This window comes from Heterodontus francisci, unplaced genomic scaffold (genome assembly GCF_036365525.1).
Source record: "Heterodontus francisci isolate sHetFra1 unplaced genomic scaffold, sHetFra1.hap1 HAP1_SCAFFOLD_43, whole genome shotgun sequence".
Classification (NCBI taxonomy): domain Eukaryota; kingdom Metazoa; phylum Chordata; class Chondrichthyes; order Heterodontiformes; family Heterodontidae; genus Heterodontus; species Heterodontus francisci.
This window is the reverse complement of record NW_027141852.1, coordinates 18,607,951-18,622,884: the sequence shown is the minus strand read 5'-3', so window position 1 is coordinate 18,622,884 and position 14,934 is coordinate 18,607,951. Positions and strand designations below refer to the sequence as shown.

The 14,934-nt window shown below is 46.2% G+C and overlaps 1 non-coding gene across 1 annotated transcript; it reads left to right on the top strand.

Annotated features, from left to right (window-relative positions):
• The first annotated feature begins 2,398 nt into the window (after positions 1-2,398).
• Positions 2,399-2,469, top strand: trnap-cgg (transfer RNA proline (anticodon CGG)). The gene has a single exon. It is a non-coding gene; the product is annotated as a tRNA-Pro (tRNA).
• The last annotated feature ends 12,465 nt before the right edge of the window (positions 2,470-14,934 follow it).

Below are 14,934 nucleotides of genomic sequence, written 5' to 3'. Positions count from 1 at the left end.
TGGCGAGGCCACACCTACTGCAATTGGTTGCAGCTACCACTAGATGCTCTTCCCGTCTTTCTTGTCTTTTACCCCTAATTTTTCCTTTTGTTTTCTGAACAAATTCAATTGAGTCTGCAACTCTCGAGATCAGACTCTCCCTGTCCCCTTGGACAACGGATTGGTTAAACTTTCTAACCTCTGTTTGTCTGCTCAATTGAAACTCTTTCGTTAATGTGAGACCAGCCCTGGACTGTAGATGATCTGAAAGGGTGTTGTCTAATACCCCGAACACAATCCTGTCTCCATTCAGCTCTTCCCTTAAGTTGCGGTATTCACAATCCTCCGTGAGATTGTACAAGTCATTGATAAATGAATGAATACTCTCCCCTTTCTGTTTTGTACGCTTATTAAATTCAAAGTGATTCCTGACAATGCAGCAGCCAGCCGACGTCATCAGAGCGCTCCAAGCTGCGCACATGCACAAACAGTCTCCTGCGCTCTGAGATGCTGCGCATGCTCAGCCTCCGTCTTCCAGGACGAAGTGGCGCATGCGCGGGAAAACTCTCTACCCCCTCTCAGCCACTCACTCCAGGCCGCTCGCTGCCCGCTCCTCGCTACCCCGCTCCCCCGCCCTCCGGCCACTTGCTACCCCCCCCCACCCCCGCACTGCCCTCTCTCCGTCCACTCACGGCCCGCTTCCCCCCTACGTCCCTCCAGACACTAGCTCTAAGCCATGCTGCTTCCCTCCTCTCGGCCTCTCGCTCCAATATTCGATCATTCTTCATCGCACCACCCGAGAAAGCAAGGCGAGCCTCGGGGGGTGATGGGGCAATGTTGGAGTGAGTGGCCGAGAGGAGGGAAGCGGCAGAGCCCATGGCCTGGAGTGTGAGCGGCCAGAGAGCAGGATGGGGGTGGTGGTGGGTGAAGCGGGGAGTGAGCAGTCAGAGAGTGGGATGGGGGGAAGCGGGGAATGATTGTCCGGAGAATGGGATGGCACTGTTTAGAGGGGATTTGAGGAAAAAATGTTTCACCTCGAGGGTGGTTGGAATCTGGAACACATTGCCTGAAGGAGTGGTAGAGGCAGGAACCCTCACAACATTTAAGAAGTATCTAGATGAGCACTCAAAACGCCACAGAATACAAGGCTACGGCCACGTGCTGGAAAATGGAATTAGAATAGATAGGTACTTGATGGCCGGCACGGACACAATGGCCGAAGGGCCTGTTTCTGTGCTGTATAACTCTATGACTCTATGAAACCTCACTGAATTACAGAGGGTGTGCAGCACTGTCAGAGGTGCTGTCCTTCTGATGAGACTTCAAACAGCGCAACGTTCTCCGAGTATCAACCAAAACATGTCCATTGTGTAGATATGTGCCATATTTGCTTATGAAATGACAGTCACTGCTCCGAAAGTAATTCACTTTAGGTGAATTAAGATGACTTGGTACTATATAACGCGAATGCGCAAGAGGTAACGGGGGACTGTTGGGGTGGGACGGAGGCGGCGATGGCAAACTTTGAGGGGATTTTTGGGTCGAAGTTGTTTTCTGTGATAAATTGAGTAGCTCCATCTTTAATCCAGGCAGCTGCCTGAATGTCACAGACAGTGACGTTTCAGTGGAAGAGGCTGCATTTGCGCATGTGCTAGTACAGCGTCACCTGGTGGTTGCGTTGTCAGCAAATGCAGCGTTTTAACTTTGGCTCCACGATGACATTTTTTCCTCAATTAAAATATGTCTTGAGTGCCTTAATAACTTCTTCACATGTAGCCTTCTGTTCTTCATGAGGATGTTGCCTGCACACTCCCTCCATTGCAGACAATAGCGTACTGACCTGTTCCATGTCTGGCTTCTGCACGAGACCCGATGCAGTACGATACCTTGCAAATCTCTGGAACCATCTCGGCCAGTCCTCGGCTTGGTCCAGTCCAGTGACCTTTTCAAAGGTGCAGGCAAAGATTTCTCCATCTTCGCTTTGGTTTACTGTGGCCCCATATAATATTCTGATATCTGTCAAGGCTTAGTACAGAATTTATAAGAATCTGACAGTTAAAATAACCTGAGTTTACTCTACACACCTTGCATTGAAGGTTTCATCGACAACTCTCCATGAGGTGCCACACAGATTATATTACATCACTTCCTGTGATGATGCACATAGTCTATTTATATAATCTGCCCAGTAACAACCCAATGTCCACTCTTATATTATTGCACAGATGTGAGAAAAGCTGAGGATGGGAATGGAACGTCTGAATGAAGATTTCATGATGCTGATGATGTAAATGAGGCTGATCTGTTACCCATTCCACAATCCCTCTTTATTTCTGTGCATGTTTCTCGATGCTGTTTCAACCAAATTGAAAAAGAATCACAAATCCTCCTCTGGAGCCTCAGGTGTTCATTAATAAAAGGCATGGTGGCCAAGTGGTAAGGCGTCAGTCTCGGAAACTGAAGATCACGGATTCAATCCCGTCCGTGCCTTATGATTAGATTCTCACTTTAAATGTGATGTTTCCAGAAAAGATGTGCGTTGCATTTGTGTCGGCCATCTGGAAATCAGTGTCATGTTACACTTTATTCTGGACACTGTGAAGAACATGAGAAGCAGCCACATGGTTCCTCGAGCCTTCTCTGCCATTGACAGAGTGAAAATAACTGAGGTCCAAGCACTGAACCTTTTTACTGTGCATTTGCTTGATATTTAACAGAGCTATTCTATTAAGGGCGGCACAGTGGCGCAGTGGTTAGCACCGCAGCCTCACAGCTCCAAGGACCCGGGTTCGATTCCAGGTACTGCCTGTGTGGAGTTTGCAAGTTCTCCCTGTGTCTGCGTGGGTTTTCTCCGGGTGCTCCGGTTTCCTCCCACAAGCCAAAAGACTTGTCGGTTGATAGGTAAATTGGCCATTATAAATTGTCACTTATGTAGGTAGGTGGTTGGGAAATATAGGGACAGGTGGGGATGTTTGGCAGCAATGTAGGATTAGTATAAATGGGTGGTTGATGTTCGGCACAGACTCGGTGGGCCGAAGGGCCTGTTTCAGTGCTGTATCTCTAATGTAATCTCATCCCACATCCCGCACTCCTGTCCTTTCCCCCATTGCCCTGTTAGATTTTCCATGTCAGATAAATAGCCAATTCCATTCAGAGTTAACATTGAATCTGCTTCCACTGACCTTTCAGGATTGCATTCCAGACCAGAACAACACACTGCTGAAAAAACAATCTCCTCATCACAACTCGAATTCTTTTGTCAATTACTTTAAATGTGTTTCCTCTGGTTACTGACCCTTCTGTCACTGGCAACACTTTCTCCTTCTTTACTCTATCAAAACTCTTCAGGATTTGCATTTCCTGCTGCCTTTGCTGATATAACAAGGCTGAGCACACATCACCAAAAGGAATATGATTGGCTCTGAATCACATTTATCCTTCCTGTCAATCTGATGTGGACCTTGTATTTTCCCGGAACCAAACAATCTGAGCAGCAAGTGTGGGTTCCAGTGATTCCCACCGCTCTGAGAGAGAGAGGATGTGATAATGAGCCAGATAGAAGAAAGGAGTGAGATAGAGAGTAAAATAGCACTGGTCTGTTTCTACTAACCCCCGGCCCCCTACTTAAAATGGCATCATTTTCTCCTGCCTCTCCACATTCTAATCCATTGATTAATGCAATCCTTTCATCTGAAACATAGAACATAGAACAGTACAGCACAGTACAGGCCCGTCGGCCCACGATGTTGTGCCGAAACTTTAACCTACTCTCAGATCAAACTACCTACATACCTTTCATTCTACTATCATCCATGTACCTATCCAAGAGTCGCTTAAATGTCCCTAATGTATCTGCTTCTACTACCACCGCTGGCAGTGCATTCCACGCACCCACCACTCTCTGTGTAAAGAACCTCCCTCTGACATCTCCCCGAAACCTTCCTCCATCACCTTAAAATTATGTCCCCTGGTGATAGCCCTTTCTGCCCTGGGAAAAAGTCTCTGGCTATCCACTCTATCTATGCCTCTCATCATCTTGTACCCCTCTATCAAGTCACCTCTCATCCTTCTTCGTTCCAATGCGAAAAGCCCTAGCACCCTCAACCTTTCTTCGTAAAACAAACCCTCCAGTCCAGGCAGCATCCTGGTAAATCTCCTCTGCACCTTCTCTAAAGCTTCCACATCCTTCCTAGAATGAGGCGACCAGAACTGAACACAATATTCCAAGTGTGGTCGAACCAGGGCTTTATAGAGCTGCAGCATAACCTCGCGGCTCTTAAACTCAATCCCCCTGTTAATGAAAGCCAACACACCATATGCCTTCTTAACAACCCTATCAACTTGGGTGGCAACTTTGAGCGATCTATGGACATGGACCCCAAGATCCCTCTGTTCCTCCACACTACCAAGCATCCTGTCTTTAAGCCTGTATTCTGCATTCAAATTCGACCTTCCAAAATGAATCACTTCACACTTTTCCAGGTTGAACTCCATCTGTCCCTTTAATTCCTGTTTCCTAATCCATTGATGTTTCACAATGTACTGAACTGTCCCAATCCATTGATATAACTCAGTCTATAGAATTTCTCAATCCACTGATATTTTCCAGTCCATTGACTATCCCAATCCATTAATGGTTCCTGACCATTGACATTCCCAATCCATTTATATTACCTGTGATTTCAAAGCAACTGTGGAATACAAATAGTATCAGTATTATCAGATACATCGAGATGAGGTGCAATAGCCAAGTGGACAGATGTCAGGTTTATCAAGAAAAAAGCACTGGCTCGATATTTGTCCAGTCTATCACTGGATCTGAACTCTCAACCTCCTGTTTTTCTGTGGGTCTGCTGACTTGTAGATGTGAAGAACCATTGGATGTTTCTCAATCCTCTGACTTTTCTCATTCTTGTGCCATATTTGTTCCTTTGGGTTCACCAGTGAAGAAAATTATTCCCTTTTACATTTGGTGAAGACTTTAATAACCTCACATCCTTGTGTCTCACCATCTCAGGTCAAACTCCCTACAGAAACTTTAAACATTTAACTATTCTGCTGGAAACATTTTCAAGGGCGCAGCCATTCCTTCATTACGCTTCCTTCTTTGACATGTGATTGACAAATATGTGTGTAATGGAGAGAGAGAGAGTGAAAAAAGAGAGATAGTGCGATAGAAAGTTAGAGGACCAGCTAAAGACAGATAGAGAGAGAGAGGCAGAGAGAGGTAAAGCGATAGATAGATAGAGAGAGAGAGAGAGAGAGAAGGAGAGAGAGTCATTGAGTCATGGAGTCACTACAGTACAGGAACTCATTTTGCCCATCAAGCCCATGTAAATCAATCCATTCAGTCCCATTCCCCCGCTCTATCCCCATCGCCCTGTAAGTTATCTAAACCTGTCATATTTATTATAATCTTGTACATGTCTATCAAATCTCCCCTCAATCTCCTTTGCTCCAAGGAGAACAACCCCAGCTTCTCCAACCTAACCTTACAGCTAAAATCCCTCATGTCTGGAACCATTCTGATAAATCTTCTCCAGCCTCTCAAGGACACTCACATCCCTCCAAACGTGTGTTGACTAGAACTGGATGCAATTCTCTGGTTGTGGCCCAACTAGAGATTTATACAGGTTCGGCATAACTTCCCTACTTTTGTACTCAGTACCTCACTTTATGAAGCCCAAGATCCCATAAGCTTTGCTAACTATTTTCTCAATGTGTCCTGCCACCGTCAAAGAACTATGCATATGAATCCCCAGGATTTTATTCCTAAAAATATGCTTTCTTCATATAAATCTGTAAAAAATGCATTATACAACAGTTCAAAACAGCACCAAGTTGACATTCCAAAAAGTGCAAAGGAAATCAGTTTTCTTCAATACAGGAGTGAGTTGCCTCACAACCCTTCCACTCCATTTTACCTGACATGGACATTTTACAGCAAACCCATATCTGGTGTATACAGCACGAGGGGTTTCCAATGGGTCCAGCTGCCCAGTGCACTATGGCGGGGGGACCTTACACAGTGGTCTTTCCCCATTGAGCCTTTGCAGTGGCTACCCCAAGCTTTAGTGCGTCCCTCAGCACGTAGTCCTGGACCTTGGAATGTGCCAGTCTGCAAAACTCGGTCGTGGACAACTCTTTGCGCTGCAAGACCAGCAAGTTTCGGGCAGACCAAAGAGTGTCTCTCACCAAATTGATGGTCCTCCAGCAGCAGTTAATGTTTATCTCGGTGTGCATCCCTGGGAGCAGCCCGCAGAGCACAGACTCCTGTGTTACAGAGCTGCTTGGGATGAACCTCGACAAAAACCACTGCATCTCTTTCCACACCTGCTTTGCAAAGACACATTCCAGAAGGAGGTGGGCAACTGTCTCTTCCCCACCGCAGCCACCTCGAGGGCCGCGTGTGGAGGCGGCGAGACTTCGGGCATGCAGGAAGGATCTGACAGGAAGGGCTCTTCTTACCACCAGCCAAGCTACATCTTGGTGCTTGTTTGAAAGTTCTGGTGATGAGGCATTCTGCCAAATGACTTTGGCAGTCTGCTCGGGGAACCATCCGACCGGATCCACCATCTCCTTTTCCCGTAGGGCCTTGAGGACATTCCGTGCAGACCACTGCCTGATGGATTGGTGGTCAAAGGTGTTTTCCCGCAGAAACATTCCCACGAAGGATAGCTGGTACGGTATGGTCCAACTGGATGAAGCGATCCGCGGCAATGTGACCAGACCCATCCTTCGCAAAACCTCAGCACATAGTGACACTTGGTGTTTGTGTTCTGGGGCTCCACACACAGCTTGGTGCAGCTGCACACGAAGGTGGTCATCAGGATGAGTGCGACGTTGGGTACATTTTTCCCGCCCTTGTCCAGAGGTTTGAACATCGTGTCCCTCCCGCCCTGGTCCATTTTAGATCTCTAGATGATGCAGTTGAAGTCACCGCCTAGGATGATCGGCCTGGACGTCGCCAGCAGCAGTGGGAGCTGCTGGAAGACGGTCAGCCGCTCGCTGCGTTGTACTGGGGCGTACACGTTGATCAACCGGAGCGGAGCGTTGTTGTACATCACGTCTGCTACGAGGAGGCGGACGCCCACCACCTCCTTAACTTCGGAGATGGTGAAGTTACCTCCCCGCAGCAGAATACCCAGGCCGGAGGAACGACAGTCATTACCCCCCGACCAGATCGATGGCCCGTGGGACCACCATCGCGACCACTGCCTGTAGGTGCTGAGGTGTGGTATTCCACACTCCTGCAGAAACAGTAGGTCAGCTTTGACCTTGGCAAGGTAATCCAAGGTTGAAACACATCGCGTAGTAGATTTAATGCTACGCACATTAATGGAAGCAATTCTTACACCCATTTTTTACTAAAAATTAGTTGTTGCTTCCCATACCATTTGTCCTCGCCGCCTTGATGAAGGGTCACTGACCCGAAACGTTAACTCTGCTTCTCTTTCCACAGATGCTGCCAGACCTGCTGAGTGGTTCCAGCATTTATTGTTTTTATTTCAGGTTTCCAGTATCCGCAGTATTTTGCTTTTATATCGCTGTCTCTTGCTGGTTTGCTCAGTACCTTTCTCTGTCTGTTCATTTCTGGATCCAGATAATATCTTCCTGGTTTTCTGTGTGTCTTTCTCTGCCTGCCTCATTGTCGGTGCTGTTACTCTGTGTCCTTGTGTCATTGGGCAGTGAGGGTGAGTCCGTCAGCACGTGTGTTGCTGATTCCGGGATTCTTGAGAAATCCGACTCCAATCCTATTTTTATAAAAACATTGGGGAATGAACATATTTCACTAACGGGCAGCTGAACTTGAAAACAGTCGTCAGCAGAGTGCTGCAGGGGAAGCGTGTTGGGCCCATAACACAGCGGTCGATGGATCGAAACCATTCTCTGCGATTTATGTTTGGTAACAATACAAACAGTTCACTTTCAAAACATCAAGTATTTTACCCATAATAACAAGATGCTTCCAAAGGCTCTTTATTGCAATCAGCTTCTTCTTTTCAGTGAACACATCAATCAGTAACAAATCACTTTTGCTCACACGAACACAAGCTGCAAACACGGACCAGCCGAGTCTCTCCCACTTTGTCAACCCCTTCCTGCAGAGCCTCCTCTCCACCACCAGATGGTGATGTTGGCCACAATAAAACCAGGACAAATGGTCACAGTGAGGAGACGGTCAGTAACAGAAAATAAAACAAAAACAGGGAAAACCTTTACACAACAACAGGGTACATCTTTACACAACAGAAAACATATTTACACAACAGGAAATACCTTTAGATAACAGGGAGAACACAATCATACGAATGCCTTGTTTCTCCATTTCAGTCTCGTTGCCTCTCTCTCTGTCCCTCACTTTTGCTTCCTCACAGTCTATTCTTGGTTTTCTGTGTGTTTTTCTCTCTATCCTGTTGTCGATGGTGTTAGTCAGCGTCCTTGTAACATTGTGTAGCCAGGCTGAGCCTCCCAACACCTGTGTTGCTGTAATAAAAACAGAAAATGCTGGAAATGCTCAGTAGGTCTGGCAGCATCTGTGCAGAGAGAAACAGTTAACAGTTCAGGTCTGTTTCCTTAACTCACATTAACTTTGTTCTCTCTCCACAGATGCTGCCAGACCTGCTGATTATTTCAAGCATTTTCTGTTTATGTTTCAGATTTCCAGCATCTGCAGTATTTTGCTTTTGTACGTGTGTTGCTGTGTCTGGGACTGTTTGAGTGCAATGCTATTGCTTTTTCAACAGCGTTGAAACAAACATTTATCTCGTTAATACACAGCTGGATATAAACAGCAGCCTGCAGCAGAGGGCGCAATGGAAGTTTATTGACACAAATAATTCACCAGCACTATATTTACTGCTGCCCACAATCACACCACACTTCATCTTAACACGTTTTACTCTTTATTTACATCAACTTCTTGCTTCCAGTAAACACTTCAATTTGGAACACAGCTTCCAAATCACCTTTATTCACAAACCCGAACACACACCAGCCCAGACATTCCCCTTTCTGTCAACCCATTCCTGCATCACTGTCTCTCCACCAACAGTTGTTGCGAGAATCATACAATCATAGAATGGCTACAGCACAGAAGGAGGCCATTCAGCCTGTCGAACCCGTGCTGGCTCTCTGTTAGAGCAACTCACCTCATTTCACTCCCTGGTCAGTTCAATTTTGGAGGTGGGAAAACTTCTCGAAAGAATAATTCGGGACAAAATTAATAATCCCATTGACAAATGTGGGTTAATTCAAGAAAGCCAGCATGGATTTCTTAAGGGAAAATTATGTTTAACTGTCCTGCTGTAGTTTTTTTGATGAGGTAACAGAGAGGGATGATGAGGGCAATGCTGTTGATGTGGTGTACATGGATTTTCAAAAGGTCTGGCAGCATCTGAAAGGTCACTGACCTGAAACGTTAACTTTGCTTCTCTCTGTGCAGATGCTGCCAGACCTGCTGAGTATTTCCAGCATTTCTTGTTTTCATTATGGCACAGAGTTCCCTTTTCAAACTTACAGAATTAACCACAATAGTGTACTCTGAGATTCAAGTTAAATACCAGCCCAATATTTACACACATTATGATTTTATAAGTTTCAGTATTAATTCCCATAGTGCATCCTGACATATACATTAGATATAACATAACATAAGAACAGAGGAAATCGGAGCAGGAGTAGGCCATTCGGTCCCTCAAGCCTGCCCTGCCATTCAGTAAGATCATGGCTGATCTGCCCCAGACCTCAACTCCTCTTTCATGCCAGCTCTTCATAGCCCTCAACTCTCCAATATTTCAAAAATCTATTTACATCCTCTTTAAATACTTTCAGTGATTTAGCCTCCAATACTGTCTGGGGGAGAGAATTCCAGACATTCACTACCCTCTGAGAGAAGAAATTCCTTTGCATCTCAGTTTTAAATGAGTGTCCCCTTATTCTGTAACTTTGTCGCCTAGTTTGAGATTCCCCCACTAGTGGAAACATCTTCTCAACATCGACCCTGTTAATAAAAACAAGAAATGCTGGAAATACTCAGCAGGTCTGGCAGCATCGGTGAAGAGAGAAGCAGAGTTAATGTTTCAGGTCAGAGACCCTTCTTCACCCTGTTAAGCACCCTCAGAATCTTGTACGTTTCAAAAAGATCACCCCTCATTCTTCTAAACTCTAATGAATAACCTGTTTAGCCGTACTTCATAAGTCAACCCCTTCATCTCAGGAATCAGCTGAGTGAATCGCTTTTGAACTCCTCCAATGCCAGTACATCCTTTCTTAAGTCTAAATCTCAAGTGCGATATCAGATTGAGAGAATCTGAAAGATAGTATAACCTGAGATACAAACTGAGAATTCAGTTTAAAACTCACCCGGATTGTGAAACTAAAAGATACAATAGCAATTCAATTTGTATAGACTGTGCTTTGGATCATATTCCAGCCCTCATACAGTATCAGACTGGAAGATACTGTAGCAATTCCATTAGTGCAGACTCAGCTCTACATTACAGAGCAGGGAACATATTTAAACAACCCGGAACACTTTTACACAAGACGGATCATATTTACACAACTGAGAAGATCTTTACCCAACAGGGAACCATTTTACACAATAACAGAGAACATCTTCACACAACAGCGAATACAGTAACACAACAGAGAACATATTACACAGCAGGAAATATCTTTAAAAGAACACAGGGAACATCTTTACACAACAGAGAGCACAATTACATAAATCATCAGTCTTTCGCTGTCTCTTGCTGGTTTGCTCAGTCCCTTTCTCTGTCTGTTCCTTTCTGGGTCCTGATAATATCTTCCTGGTTTTCTGTGTGTCTTTCTCTGCCTGCCTCATTGTCGGTGCTGTTACTCAGTGTCCTTGTGTCATTGTGCAGTGAGGGTGAGTCCGTCAGCACGTGTGTTGCTGAGTCCGGGATTCTTGAGAAATGCGACCACAATCCTATTTTTATAAAAACATTGGAGAAATGAACATATTTCACTAACAGGCAGCTAAAATTGAAAACAGCAGTTAGCAGAGTGGCGCAGCGGAAGTGTGCTGGACCCATAACCCAGAGGTCGATGGATCGAAACCATTTTCTGCTATTTATGTTTGGTAGTAACACAAACAGTTCACTTTCAAAACATCAAGTGTTTCCCCATAATAACAAGACGCGCTCGATTGCAATCAGCTTTTTCCTTCGAGTGAACAGATCAATCAGTAACAAATCACTTTTGCTCACATGAACACAAACTGCAAACACGGACCAGCCGAATCTCTCCCACTTTGTCAACCCCTTCCTGCAGAGTCTCCTCTCCACCACCAGATGGTGATTTTGGCCACAATAAAACCAGGACAAATGGTCACAGTGAGGAGACAGTCAGCAACAGAAAATAAAATAATAACAGGGAAAACCTTTACACAACAACAGGGTACATCTTTACACAACAGAAAACATATTTACACAACAGGAAATACCTTTAGAAAACAGGGAGAGCACAATCATACAAATGCCTTGTTTCTCCATCTCAGTTTCGTTGTCTGTCTCTCTCTCTCCGTTCCTCACTTTTGCTTCCTCACAGTCTATTCGTTTTCTGTGTGTTTTTCTCTCTGTCCCGTTGTCGATGGTATCACTCAGCGTCCTTGTAACATTGCGTAGCCAGGCTGAGCCTCCCAACACCTGTGTTATAGAACATAGAACATAGAACAGTACAGCACAGTACAGGCCCTTCGGCCCACGATGATGTGCCGAACCTTTAACCTACTCCAAGATCAAAACTACCTTCATACCCTTCATTCCACTATCATCCATGTACCAATCCAAGAGACGCTTAAATGTCCCTAATGTATCTGCTTCTACTACCACCGCTGGCAGTGCATTCCATGCACCCACCACTCTCTTGTGTGAAGAACCTACCTCTGACATCTCCCCGAAACCTTCCTCCATCACCTTAAAATTATGCCCCCAGGTGATAGCCCTTTCCACCCTGGGAAAAAGTCTCTGGCTATCCACACTATCTACGCCTCTCATCATCTTGTACCCCTCTATCAAGTCACCTCTCATCCTTCTTCGTTCCAATGATAAAAGTCCCAGCTCCCTCAATCTTTCTTCGTAAGACATGCCCTCCAGTCCAGGCAGCATCCTGATAAATCTCCTCTGCACCCTCTCTAAAGCTTCCACATCCTTCCTATAATGAGACGACCAGAACTGAACACAATATTCCAAGTGTGGTCTAACCAGGGCTTTATAGAGCTGCAGCATAACCTATAGAGCTGCAGCATAACCTCGCGGCTCTTAAACTCAATCCCCCTGTTAATGAAAGCCAACACACCATACGCCTTCTTAACAACCCTATCAACTTGGGTGGCAACTTTGAGCGATCTATGGACATGGGCCCCAAGATCCCTCTGTTCCACCACACTACCAAGAATCCTGTCTTTTTTCCTATATTCTGCATTCAAATTCAACCCTCCAAAATGAATCACTTCACACTTTTCCAGGTTGAACTCCATCTGCCACTTCTCAGCCCAGCTCTGCATCCTGTCAATGTCCTGTTGCAACCTACAACAGCCTTCCACATTATCCACAACTCCAGCAACCTTCGTTTCATCGGCAAACTTGCTAACCCAGACTTCCACTTGCTCATCCAAGTCATTTATAAAAATCACAAAGAGCAGAGGTCCCAGAACAGATCCCTGCGGAACACCACTGGTCACCGAGCTCCAGGCTGAATACTTTCCATATACTACCACTCTCTGTCTTCTATGGGCCAGCCAATTCTGTATCCAGACAGCCAACTTTCCCTGTATCCCATGACTCATTACTTTCTGAATGAGCCTACCATGGGGAACCTTATCAAACGCCTTGCTGAAATCCATATACACCACATCCACTGCTCTTCCTTCATCAATGTGTTTTGTCACATCTTCAAAGAATGTAATAAGACTTGTGAGGCATGACCTGCCCCTCACAAAGCCATGCTGACTGTCTCTAATCAAACTATGCTTTTCCAACTAATCATAAATCCTGTCTCTCAGAACCCTCTCCAATAATTTGCCCACTACCTACGTAAGACTGACTGGTCTATAATTCCCAGGGTTATCCCTATTCCCTTTCTTGAACAAGGGAATAACATTTGCCACCCTCCAATCATCTGGTACTACTCCAGTGGACAGTGAGGACGCAAAGATCATCGCCAAAGGCGCGGCAATCTCTTCCCTCGCTTCCCTTAATATCCTTGGGTATATCCCGTCTGGCCCCAGGGACTTATCTGTCCTCATGTCTTTCAAAATTTCCAGCACATCCTCCCTCTTAACATCAACCTGTTCGAGCATATCAGCCTGTTTCACGCTGTCCTCACAAACGACCAGGTCTCTTTCACTAGTGAATACTGAAGCAAAGTATTCATTTAGGACCTCCCCTACCTCCTCCGACTCCAGGCACAAGTTCCCTCCACTATCCTTGATCGGCCCTACCGTCACTCTGGCCATCCTCTTGTTCCTCACATAAGTGTAGAACGCATTGGGATTTTCCTTAATCCTACCCGCCAAGACTTTTTCATGTCCCCTTCTAGCTCTCCTAAGTCCATTCTTCAGTTCCTTCCTGGCTACCTTGTAACCCTCTAGAGCCCTGTCTGATCCTTGCTTCCTCAACCTTAAGTAAGCTTCCTTCTTCCTCTTGACTAGCTGTTCCACATTTCTTGTCATCCAAGGTTCCTTCACCCTACCATCCCTTCCTTGCCTCATCGGGACAAACCTATCCAGCAGTCGCAGCAAGTGCTCTCTAAACAACCTCCACATTTCTGTCGTGCATTTCCCTGAGAACATCTGTTCCCAATTTATGCACCCCAGTTCCTGCCTAATAGCATTGTAATTCCCCCTCCCCCAATTAAATATTTTCCCATCCCGTCTGCTCCTGTCCCTCTCCATGACGATAGTAAAGGTCAGGGAGTTGTGATCACTATCACCGAAATGCTCTCCCACCGAGAGATCTGCCACCTGGCCTTGTTCGTTGCCAAGCACCAAATCCGACATAGCTTCCCCTCCAGTCAGCCTATCTACACAAACAGGTCAGTGGCAAGTGGTCCAGAGGAAAACCACAAAGAAAAAACATCCCAAAGCCACCACCCAAACCAGTGGCAAGAGGAGGCTCTCTTCTGAATAAGACTGCAACAACCCCTCTTCACTGGACGGGGAAATGCTGGAACGACAGCCCCTTCAAAAGAGGCGGCAGAACTCCGAGATGGATGATAAAGCATCCCAGCCCCCGGGCACTGGAAGCTGTGATGGGCCCGGCGTGGCCCAACCCCAATGCCCCACACGTAACGACGTGGCCAACGCATCTCAGCTCCGGGACACCAGGAGCAAAGACACGTCTGGCGCACCTGAGCTCCGGGAGACCGGGAGCTGTGATGTTTTCGAGGAGGAACAGATGGAAGCAGCTGAGGACAACCCAATCCTCTCTGCCTACAAGACCCCCCCGATGTCACCCAAGCGGAACAAACCCTGCATGAAAAATCAGGAGGGGTTTCTGAGCCCAACCAACGTGAAACTGCTTGCGCACACGATGGGTATGCAGGAACATCCCGAAGGACTGGGACTAGCAAGGACAAATGGTATGGGAAGCAACAACTAATTTTTCGTAAAACATGGGTGTAAGAATTGCTTCCATTAATGTGCGTAGCATTAAATCTACTACGCGATGTGTTTCAACCTTGGATTACCTTGCCAAGGTCAAAGCTGACCGACTGTTTCTGCAGGAGTGTGGAATACCACACCTCAGCACCTACACGCAGTGGTCGCGATGGTGGTCCCACGGGCAACCGATCTGGTCGGGGGGTAATGACTGCCGTTCCTCCGGCCTGGGTATTCTGCTGCGGGGAGGTAACTTCACCATCTCCGAAGTTAAGGAGGTGGTGGGCGGCCGCCTCCTCATAGCAGACGTGATGTACAACAACGCTCCG